Source organism: Leptosomus discolor, chromosome 8, assembly GCF_034619465.1.
Source record: "Leptosomus discolor isolate bLepDis1 chromosome 8, bLepDis1.hap2, whole genome shotgun sequence".
NCBI classification, from domain to species: domain Eukaryota; kingdom Metazoa; phylum Chordata; class Aves; order Leptosomiformes; family Leptosomidae; genus Leptosomus; species Leptosomus discolor.
The window spans coordinates 34,895,235-34,906,563 of record NC_141398.1 but is presented as its reverse complement, the minus strand read 5'-3'; the positions used below and the strand labels follow the sequence as shown (position 1 = coordinate 34,906,563).

At 41.5% G+C, this 11,329-nt stretch overlaps 1 protein-coding gene across 1 annotated transcript in view; it reads left to right on the top strand.

Moving 5' to 3' along the window:
* Positions 1-3,043: 3,043 nt before the first annotated feature.
* Positions 3,044-11,329, top strand: part of JARID2 (jumonji and AT-rich interaction domain containing 2) — a 99,155-nt gene continuing 90,869 nt past the window's right edge. Inside the window, exon 1 of the mRNA XM_086469572.1 lies at positions 3,044-3,185. The gene's annotated coding sequence lies outside the window, so the exon portion shown is untranslated. The remainder of the gene's footprint in view (positions 3,186-11,329) is intronic.

Sequence of the window (11,329 nt, the reverse complement as noted above, 5' to 3'; positions counted from 1 at the left end):
GCCAACTCCTTAATAGTGATGGGGGTGCCCGAGTGTCACTTGGCACAACTGTGGGGTCCTCACCCTGTTGTGGGGCTTCCAGACCTTTTGTAGCTCCTGATTGGTGTGCAGCACAAAAGAAAGTGGTTTATCACAGTTAGAGAAATCAGGAGTGGCATTTGAAGGAAAGAGGTATCTGGGGGCAAATGGAATGCATTTGCTGTAAGAGTGACTGAGTGGCAATAAACTTTATAACAGCCTGCTTCAGCATGTGCTTTCTCTGCAGTGCTTGGAAGGAAGCTGTGGCTGTCTGTGTCTTTCATCACTTCAGAGTGGATTTTGCAATTATGCTGGCCCTGAAAACCTGTAGAACACTACACACATTCCCATTATTTATCAGTATCTCTCATTTGTAGTTTTCTGCCTCTGTTTTAGGGCACTTGTTTTAGTTGGTTTCAGCTGGCAATAGCTAACTTCAGTTATCAGCAGTATTACTGTGTTTTAGGATGGTTCTGGTTATGATGAATAATAGTAGACAAACCAATATTTTTCCTTAAGGGACACAAATCATGCTCGTCTCCCAAGTGCACTGATGGTTTGGCAGGGTGAAAGGATGAATAAATATTGCCTTCCAAGTGCCTGCAAGTTGACAGCCTGGAAGGTGATTTTCTTGACTCATGTACTTCAAGTTGCTGGGTTTTACATATGGCAAGTCTCCAGAACAAATATTGCTTTTGGGAAACTTAATCAAATTCTGCCATAAGAGTTAAGTTACTGAGTATCAGGCCTCAAATGATATGCTTGATTTAGACTTCTCTGGAGTTCAAAAATTGTAAATTTTATCAGCAGTGGTTTCATGGAAAAACGGAAAGCAAAAAAGTCAAAACTTTTTTAAGAATAATCTTGGGCACTAGTGAGGGTGAATTTTGCATAGAAATATAGTCTATTCAAGCGTTTTTTAAAAGGTTGCCTTCATTTCCTTGGGACTGTTTTGAAGGAATGCTGTCACCCTGTGTAGTATTATTGTGTTATATGACCAACCCTGTTGTAATATCATGTACTGATACTGAAATTTGTATTATTTGTTGGGCTACAGTTTGAGATCTCTTTAATCGAAATGAAGTATCAAAGGGAATTTAATAGAAGAGGAGGGAAAATGTAAATTGGGTCATTTAACTTCTCCCTGACAGTATTAGGCTGGCTAGAAGAGACATTTTAATGCAAAAATTGGTGCTTAGTTTCAACTTTTGCTTTGTGGGCTCCATATTAGGAAGAAAAAAATTGAGCTACCGGTTCACTGTATCTTCCCCACAAAAAAATATCCAGACTTCTGCTTTGTAGGTACTATTTTAAAAACAGCATACAATAACTGCAGCATGTGGCCACTCTGTAGCCACGTCTGTCTCCAAGTCAAGAGAAATTTGATATAGTTCAGAATGAATCAGAGCAAACTTTGACTGGAAGAAGGAGAGAGTGATATGCTGTAGTGATATGATGCAGACTTTGGATTAGGCTGTTTAAAAATGGGCAATGAGAGTGATTAGCTTGGAATTGGAAGCGCTGAAAGGTTCAGAGCCCTCTAGCAGACGACGTATTGCATGCAGACTTAGTGCCCAAACGAGCAGTGAATAAATGGCCTTGCGGGGAAGGAACGTTTGACTGTGGCCGAGGCGCCAGCGCTTAGCGCAAGCAGCTCGCCAGAGGATGTGCCTTGCTCTTGCTCTGTTTATGTTTCTGTGTCTCTTTGAAGCTGAGCTTGGTTGAATGCTCAGTTATGTGATGCGTAAGTGCATTGATGATGCTAAACGGTTATTTTTCTAAAAACAGAGGTCTGAAATGGTGCAGCAATGATGTAGCACTGGTGGAAAGTTTTGAACTGCTGTTATTAGTAAGCATTTTTGGTTTAGAACCCATACTAGCCTTGCAGCCTGGCTTATCTTGGAAGGGGTCGGTCCCCTCCCTGTTTTCTTTTCTAAGGTGCAATTATAGAAAGGGGGGTCGAAATAGATGAGGGAGGGAAGCCCTACCAGCATTGCTCTGAGGAGGTAAAGCTGTGAAACAAAGCTTTGTTATGCCATTTGCAAAAGTATTTTAGGGGAGAGATGGGAAAGTACGCTCCTGGATAAAATAGTGGCTCCTCTGGTAATAAGCTCTTAAACCACTGAGTAAATACTGAGCTGATAAAATTGTTAGTAATTTTCTTCCCTCTCATCCCAAAGCCTACTACATATTTTACCATTTTAATTCTTCCTTAAGTATGAGCGGTTTCACTGTCTGTCTGCTGTTGTTTGTAAGAGTCATATTATATTGTAGTTACTTGTTTGACTACCCAAAATGTATTAAACATTATGCTTGTATAGGGCCCGATGCTGTTTCCCATCTATGTGACTCTGTTTGCTGTAGTATTCCTCCAGGAGAGGAAAGGCACAAAAGGGAAGGCAGCTGTGGCAGACATTTCCCCTGCCCTGTGCACTGTTGGCAGTCTGGCATTTCTGTAGATGAGTGACACTTGGCCAGAAGACTCAGAGTCGAGAAATAGACGTTTAAGGTTCACCCATTTGGGATTTAGTGGAGTTTTTTTTGGTTTTGGTTTTTTTTTTTTTTTTTTAAAGGATGGTAAATTGCAATAGTTGGAAGCAGGAGAATGAAGAGCAAGATGGTGACAAATTGGACCAAATGGCAGCTTAATTTTATATTGATCTACAGATAAATGCAAAAGACTTTCATCTCTGCCAGTCAACAAGAGTTCTGTAAAACAAGGACTAAGCTATGTCCCTTTTTGAATGAGGGGTGTGACAAGTTTATAAATACTATTGCAAGCACCTATAGTGTGGTTATGTGCCAATGGGGCCTTACAGTTAACCAAATCAGAAACACACGGTCACGCAGGTTTTTGTTGGAGTATCTCTATGCAAAATCTGTGTTACCAGTATATCTCTTTGCAAGACAGTTGCTTTGGGCGTCAGCTCTCTGTTGTTAGTGTTATGTGTGAATTTTTGTAAAATCCATTTGGCACTGGTAATGCAGATTTTGAATACTGTGTACCACTTTGTCACATTTACAGGACTTCTCGCTAATGGCCAATCCAAAGGATTAGGACCAGGATCAGAACAGCTGGAGAATGAGAAGGACGATGCATCGCAAGTGTCCTCAACGAGCAACGATGTTAGTTCTTCAGATTTTGAAGAAGGGCCCTCGAGGAAAAGGTCAGTAGTGCATTATGATTAAAGTACAGCCTTTCTGCTTTGTCCCTTTCGTGCTATAAGGTTGTGATTATGTTATCAGTAGGATATGGTTGCACATACTGCCTTACCATAAACGAACTTTCCAGTGTGGAGTCGTTCTAGTAACCATGAGGATGTGGTTGAAGTTTGCTTTATCCATCAGTGTAGATGGTTCTTGTTGTTTTGGAAAGCACGGAAAAACAGTTGTTTTGCAGTAGGTGATTGCTAAATTAAATGCCTTTCCCCTCCTTCTCCCCTGGCTTTGGCCTCTCGGGGACTTGTTGATACGTACATGTGTGTAATTTCAAGGAAAGCATCACGAAAGTAGTTAGTGTTATTGTGGTTATTTTTAATTTTCTGTGAATGAAACCATGTGAACTTGAAAAAAAAATAGATGCTTCTGAGAAGAGAAACTGGATAATAAGGCAGCGTGATGGGTGTCAGTTGCAGAGGACTACTTTGAGATACTGCTGTAGCAAGCTGCATCCTCTTTCCTAGAAGTCGGTTAAAGGTCCTTGCTGAACTCTTATGAGTTCTTATCCTGAATGTGCAAAATGTGCGTTAAAATCATGGGACTCAATCCAATCTATTACAGAAAATATGCTGAGAATGCAGGAGGCTGGAAGTTGTTCTCTGTATGAAGTGAGAACCAAAACAGGCTGCCTGAAAAATGCTGTTTTTAAAAGACAGAAGATGGTTTCTTAACTTTTTTTTCTCCATGCTCCTTGCATCTTAGTCCCAAGCAAGCCAAAATGAACCATAAAATAAAGTTCTCTTTCAAACAAAAGAAATATTCCCCTTTTCTGTACAACTTTGATTCCCCTGGGAAGCGCGATGGGATGAGGAGACTGGTGCTTTCCTGGACCTCCTGTTCCTGTGTCTCCCACCCCTGTCCCCCACAACCTTTTCTACCACCTCCACCCTCCAGCAACAAACTTAAAGTCTATTTAATATACCCACTTAGCTCCTCCCGTGTATCAGAATAACATTTGTGTTATCTTCCATACTGGTAGAAATTTTGTAAGGCTTATTGCATCCTACTGCTGGTCAGGGGAGAAGTATTTGTGTGTTTATTTTTGGCTTTATGAGATACAATGGAGGTTGGAAAATGATTTCTCCTTAGAAATACAGGTGACATCCACTGTAGGTGTGATCCTAGGAGACAGTGGTCATTGTTTTACTGCGTTGCCGCTGTTGCTTGCACATTATCTTAAGGGAATTTTTGTTGCCCTCTGCACTTGCTTTGTCCCCTTGTTCCTCAGCTGTGCCGACACGACTGCTTGCCGGGTTGCACCATGAGTAGGTTCAAGGAGCTGGTTAGGGTTAAAAGTAATAGTGAGAGGAAGACAGATTGAGGCCTTTTGCCAGGTTTCTTTAATTCTAACCTGTGTGAGTTTTCATCTCTTATTCACAGCATGGCTACAGGAGCAGCCGCCAGTGCAATCAAGGGGACATCCCCTTTCTCTCTTGGGGCTGGCAAGGGGCAGGAGGGCTTGTCCCTCATGCCGTCCCTGCTCCTGGTGCCTATACAGTCCAGCTTCAGAAACGAGTGGGATTGCTACATGACCAGTCCCAAGAAACTGCGTTTGAGTATTTCAGCTGAATTTTTTTTGAGGACTATTTGCTAGTTTTTGGCTGTGGGAATTCAGACACTTGAGAAGCAGCTGGGTGGTTCAGGCCTAATAATAGGGAACCCAGTGCCTTTGGTACTTTTTGGGTTAAAACCAAACCAAAACAGAAGCCAAGATTAAAAATATTTTTCTGGCTTTTGTGGAAGGCGAGGCATCATTTCAGTTCATCATGCACCATGAACTGTTGAAATAGTACTATGTTTGTTGCTGCAGTTACTGTGAAGGAGAATGTTCCTGTTTTGTTTCCATTTACACCCAACACAGACTTTTATCTACTTTTTTTCCCTCCCCCAGCTTCCTCTTTGCAGACAGACCTCTTCTGGGCTCTTTCTCTTAAACTGTACTGCAGCATGTTCAGTGTTTTGATGTCATCGTTTTCTTTCCTTTTAGGTTTTTTGTTTTGTTTAGCTGAATATCTCATGTTTCCTCAATCCATGTCATCTTGGGATCCCACAAAGAGTGGTGCCAGGAGTAATGGGTGGACAGAGGATATGCAGAAGGATTAGGAGGGGGGATGGGACTGAAATGGGATCTATGGGTTCACTGCCTCAGCTCATCAAGTTTTGAGAAATTGTGCCTTCCTTGTCTTCCCCCTGGGCTTCCTCAAAATCAAACTTTTCCATTGTCTCTTTAGCTGTATGTACAACTAATGGCAGTCTTGTACTAAAACACACATTTAAGCGCTGTAGCTTCATGCAGTTTTTTCCCCTGTGCAAAATGAGTATTTGTTTTCTTGAAATACTGTGGTATATAGCTGGTGGTATATGCAGTGAAATGATTTTAGGGATTGGTGCACTTAGTGAAGTATGTGGGTTTGGAACTTGCTCTTTATAATACAGTGAGTTTAGAGTACCAGGGTTCCTGTGGTGTTTGAACTGTGCATTACATGCAAGTTTACTATTTAGTTTTAATGGCTTGTGGGGTTTTGGTGTGGGGGGTTTTGGTGTATGGCAGGAACGTTTCTTTTGGAAACTTGAACCTGTCATCTTCTATAGGAATAGGTCACCTGTATTTCACACCAGTGATGGAAACAAGAAGAGTGCTAAGTAAGTAAGCATAGTAAATAAGGGAGGCTGTTGTAAGGGGCTCCGGTTTGACCTTGCAGTTCTTCAGTGTAATGGCAGGCTGGTACTGTGGAGGCAAACAGTCTCTTCCCAGTTTCTTCCTCCTTTTCCCAGCTGTCGTGTCTGCAGTCTTCTGGACCCCAGGTTGGTCAGTTCAGTGAGCTGTTCTGGCACCATTTTCTGCCCTGCTAGAGCAGGTCACATTAATATTAATGGCATGGGGAGATAGATTCATGTGTGTGTGCAGCGTGTGTGTGTTTAATTTGCATTTATAGTTGATCCAGACTCTTCCAGTTTCAGAGACATATACACGCCAAGCTGCCTAACACAATGGTACAACCCCCAACCAAGCACTGCCTCAGGTTTATCACATCTTTTTTTTTTTTTTTCAGTTTCAACTCCTTTCTTAGTAACATAGCTTGATTGAAGAGCCCCACATGCCATAAAGAGAGCATCGTGATGGGAGGAAAGAGATTGTGGTTCTGGTGAAATTATGCTGATTTAATATAATGCTGCAGATTTTGTTCAGAAACTCGCTGAAGTACTTTGATGGACCAGGCTTTTGAACAGGGTAGACTGGTGCTTTTAGGCTTCAAATGGCTCCAACTAGTCTGTGGGTACTTTGTCAGTAATTAACACCTTTGCTCTCTGGGGACTGGAGGAAGCTTCCTACACAGCCCGATATGCAGCCAACAAGGAAAGTCTCATCTCCATTTCTTTTTCAGTGTAGCGTTTTCGATTGCAACAAAAATCATGGAACAGTACTAAAAGTATGCAGCCTGCCTTTTGTGATGCTGCAGGTTTCATCTGTGACAGCTTGGTGGTGGTAAGGAGGAAAAGAAGTACGTGTACAGCTTTGCTTCTACAAAGTCTCCAGATCAGTCCAAAAATTGTAAGCCCTACTTACAGAATGATTGGGGGGTTTGGGGAGACTGGCAGTAGCAGTAGTGGCAACCTCAGGACTTCAAAATACTTAGATTTGTTTCAGTTTACACGCAAAGAATGGAAAATACTTGCTTTGATCCGGGCTCTGTGTATTGCTAATGACCAGGTCTGGGGGGAAGCAGAGGGTTAATCCTGAGTAGTAAATACTTCCAGCCAGTAAAAAGGTGTCAGCATTATTCTGGCCCTGTTTGGCAAAAGCTAAGCATTCAAATGTTACACTGAATCTGTTGTGTAATGGGATGCTGTCCAATTGCCATGTAAGTGAGACTAGTTGCTAGTTTGTTCAGTGCTTTTGGGAGAGAGGAACAGAAGTGTTGGTATACAGGCTTGGTAACTATCAGATTGGATGGTCTTCACTAAGTAAAGATTGTGCATTTTCAGAACCCATAAAAAGTAGTTGCTGAAGGAGAAGTGTGTGTTCACTGGAGCTGCATGTTTTTGTTGCGAATCTCCAGTTTCCAGCTATGATTCTCAGTTGAGGCAGTCAATAGGTAAGAGGCCAAAGGTATTTGGTCACTGTGCTGGGTGCTCGTACGTTTTTATGGGCAACTCTTTAAGAGTACAACCACTAGCAATTAATAACTGTGCGCAGAGACAGCTCTGTGTTTTCTAGCAACAGTTGCTCACTTTACCTAAGAAGAGACATGTGCAGAGCAGACTCGATGTGATAGTATGTTAATCTTTGGTGATAGCAGGCTGTTGCTTGCTTCCTGGTACTAATCAGGTGGCTACTCATGTACATGGCCCCCTTCCCAGAAACACGCACAGAGAGTTGCCAAATGCACAAATACATTTATCTTTTATTGTAAAGTTCTGTTAATAGAAGGCTGCGAGAAGTGGGAGGAGGTTGACTGATTTTAATAGTCGTTAAGCTTTAAATTTTTGTCTTTTTTACTCCATGTTAGAATACCTTCTCCATTAAGGGGAATAAAGAGGTTTGTTTAGTTTAGAAGAAAAACAGGGTTGAAGAAATTTCCTGAAAGGCGGGCAGGAGCAACAGAGTGAAGGGATGTCCCCCCCTGGACCAAGGGTGTGCGCAGCTCTTGGGAGAAGACACTTTGTCTGGCTTTGCCTCAGGAAGGGTTGTTGGCTGCAGGAGAAAGGGACAGCCCACTGGGGAGCAGTAGTGTTTTAAGCTACCACAGCTAGATTGGCCAGAAATTGCTTATCAGGAATCTTCTGAGGCCTTTAATTAATACAGCAGTGTACTGCTAACCGTCTCAAGCATGTGACAGTCAGAAGTGTGGGTGTGTGCTACAGCAAGGCCAACCCATGGGGTGTGCTCCTGCCCCTGGCCTAGTGCTGGCTCCTTGCTCCTTGATGCCTGCTCCATGTTCCCGTTTGTCTTTTTAAAAATTTTTTATTTTTAGACGCCAATTTAACTCCTTGAACTGGCTCACTGTGGGGCAAGATGAGTGTCAAGGTTTGTCAAATGAAAAGGGGGGAGTATATGGCCGAGGAGGGGGAGGCGAGTATGCTGGTTCCTTTGGCTGCTTGCTGTACAGCTACAAGGCTGGCAGAGCCCTGTTGCACCCTCAGCACAAAAAAAATGCCAGCTGAGGGCAAGCAACCTTCTGCGTATTAGGCAAGCTGCTAATTTAAGTGATGTCTTTTAGTGTTATATCCTTTTCAACTTGAGCTGCAAAAGACTTTCTTGCAGCAGAGCTGTCAAAAGATTGAGGAGACTCAGGGTTGGTTTCTTTTTTCCTTTTTTTTTTTTCTCTTTTGTCAGATTGTTTTTTATAGTTGATAATGAACAGCCTCTTTAGCACTAGACTTAGCACCTTCCATGCAAGACGTCAAACAAGGTCAGTCCTGTTCCCACATATATGTTTGTCAGGGATTTCTACTCGGTGTTGTAGGTGATGAAGAGAGCAGTGCATTATGACTCAGGCATGAAAGTGGGAGACTGCTCATAATATCAAAGGGTTTTTCCAGGACCTTTTCAGTGAATAGTCTTTTTGCTAATTGAAATACTGTATAATGTATATGTGTTCAGCTGTTGCCTGCTGCCACATAATGTAATCCCACTTATCAACCAGGTGCTTCTATTTTTTTTTTTTTTTTCCTAATTTCACTAGGCTGTGCAAATCTGCACTAGTTGTTTGCTTATGAAGAACTACATTAGTCCACAATAAAACCAAAATGGCAGTATGATTTCTTTTTTTTTACCCCCCTCTGGAAATTCTGATATGAGTGGAATATATTTTTAGTGCAGCACATTTATATTTAAATAACAAGCCTTATAAACAAAACAGTCCATTGGAGTGGATTTGCGCTGGAATAGTAAAAAGACAGATTACCTGCTTTATAATGCAGGTCAAGGAGATCGTTCTAGGTAGTTCGTAAAGTAAAAAATCAGGTGATTAATGTTCTTTCAATATTTTCATAAGGAACAAACAGTTGTTGACATGGATTCTTCTATGCCACAGGCAAAGCTATAACAAGGTACAAGAATCTGGGAACACTTCAACTTTGTAGGTAGACAGCTATGAAAACAACTTGTCTGAGTAGCGATTTAATAATTGTGAAGGTATAATTTTTATAGAAGCTGAGAAGTGTTAAGCAGTGTCCAATTCAAACTCACTTGACCTCACCTGCCACCTTCTCTTCAGAAGTTAGAGTGGCAGGAGGAGGTCTTCAAAGCCTTGAGCTTGGGCTTGTTCCCTGAGGGCCCAGGAAGTCTCCAAAGCCAGACTGGACGGGTGCAGTTGTGTCTGTGGTTCTGTGTTCTCTTTCAGCTACTTGATAACCCCTTCCTACTGTCATTCGCTTTAGTCATATGTCTCATCCCTGTGTATGACAGGCCAGACATTGACTGCTTAAATACTAGGCAGAGGTTGTTCTGAAACAGTGTAAGAAATAATTGATTCTGTACTGAAAGACACTTTTTACAAGCAAATGTGTGTGTCAGCGTGAAAGAGAGTTTTTGATGCGCATAAGCCACTGTCTATATAAGACTCTACCCTGATGTTTGGGTTAACAGAACTCTTTGCTGCATCTGGTTTCTTCTGTCATTTTTCACATGCATCTGTGCAGTTGCTAGGCCTTCTCTTACCTTGATATTACAGTTCAGCTACTGACCGGTGGCTCAGCCCGGTGCCCAGACTGCTGCCACTGAGATCTGGGGAGAGGAGCCACCTGTCCGATTTGATCCTTTTTAGAACCTTCTTGACTTTGTTACTCTCTGAAAACTCTGGACAGGAGAGTAGTAGAGAAATAATACAGTATTTATGGACAAACTACTTAGGTGGCATTTCAAAAAGACAGGTTGGTACTAAAACTGTTTTCCATCGAGGACTTTATCTGGACAGCCAGTGAATATTTTTTTTTTCCTTCCCAAAGCCCCATTCTTCTTCAGAAGAAATGTTACATATGGTCGACGTTCCCAGAGATTTTGTCACATCAGCAGAGATGGACTTGTTGCTGTACCTTCAGCTGTTTCTGGCTGTTGTTGCTGTTCCACGGCCAGGCCGCCTCATCCTAAATAGTGGAAACGTGGATAACTTGCAATATGTATGGTTTTTTGCTTTGAGTTGTGTTACCCTCACCAAACAAATGTTGAGGCCCATGAGATCTCCTACAGCTTTTACTCCATGAATCAGTTTCCATGATCCTGTAGCATGAATGGGGCGAAAAAAAACCAACAACCCAACCAATCACATGTATTACAAATGAATGCCTTTCCACTTATTCCTCCCTTCGTAATTCCCCCAAATGAATTTAAAATCAAATTAAAAAAAAAAAAAAGCATATAATTGTATTTTGAAGATCACGGCAATGCCATGATTTTTTTTTTTCTATTAGGATCTTAAAATTTTGATTCCTAGAAATTAGCCATCCTAGCACTTGCAGTGGTCTAATTCTTTTGGAAAAGAAGAGATTCCTTAATGAGAAGACATTCGACACCATCAAACATGGGTAGATTTCAGAATTAAATGAAATAGATTCACTTTCTTGCATAAAAATAAAGTTTGAGCTTAAAAATGTGTCAGCAGATAAAAGTAATTTTAGCAAGAATAAAAGGCCACGAATGGAAGCGCAGAAATCTGTTCCTGAAATAAAGATGTAAAATGCTGTAATATTTGGCAGTTTGCTGAGACTAAACCTAGTAAGAATTTTTATGAAGTAAGGCCACTTTTTAGTGGTCATTTGAAGGATTAGGAAATAAAGACCATGGAAGGAGAAGTAGTCTGAAGATCCTTGATATTTTCTACTTTGCAGTAATATAGTGGGCTCCTAAGCTTTTAGTTCAGTCTAATCTTTGGAATGTAACTCTGATTTGCCTGAAGAAATTTTTTGTTTTGTTGTGGTAGACTGGACACGATTTAGTAGGCTGCATTACCATGGCTTCTCCAGCCTCTGAACAAGATCTCTGAAGATCTTGCTGCTAAGAGCTGTAAGACCTAGTTTGCGTTTTAATTAATGCTTAAGCAAACTAGTGATGGAAGCAACTAGTTTCTTTCCTGTGGACATTTAGAGGAGA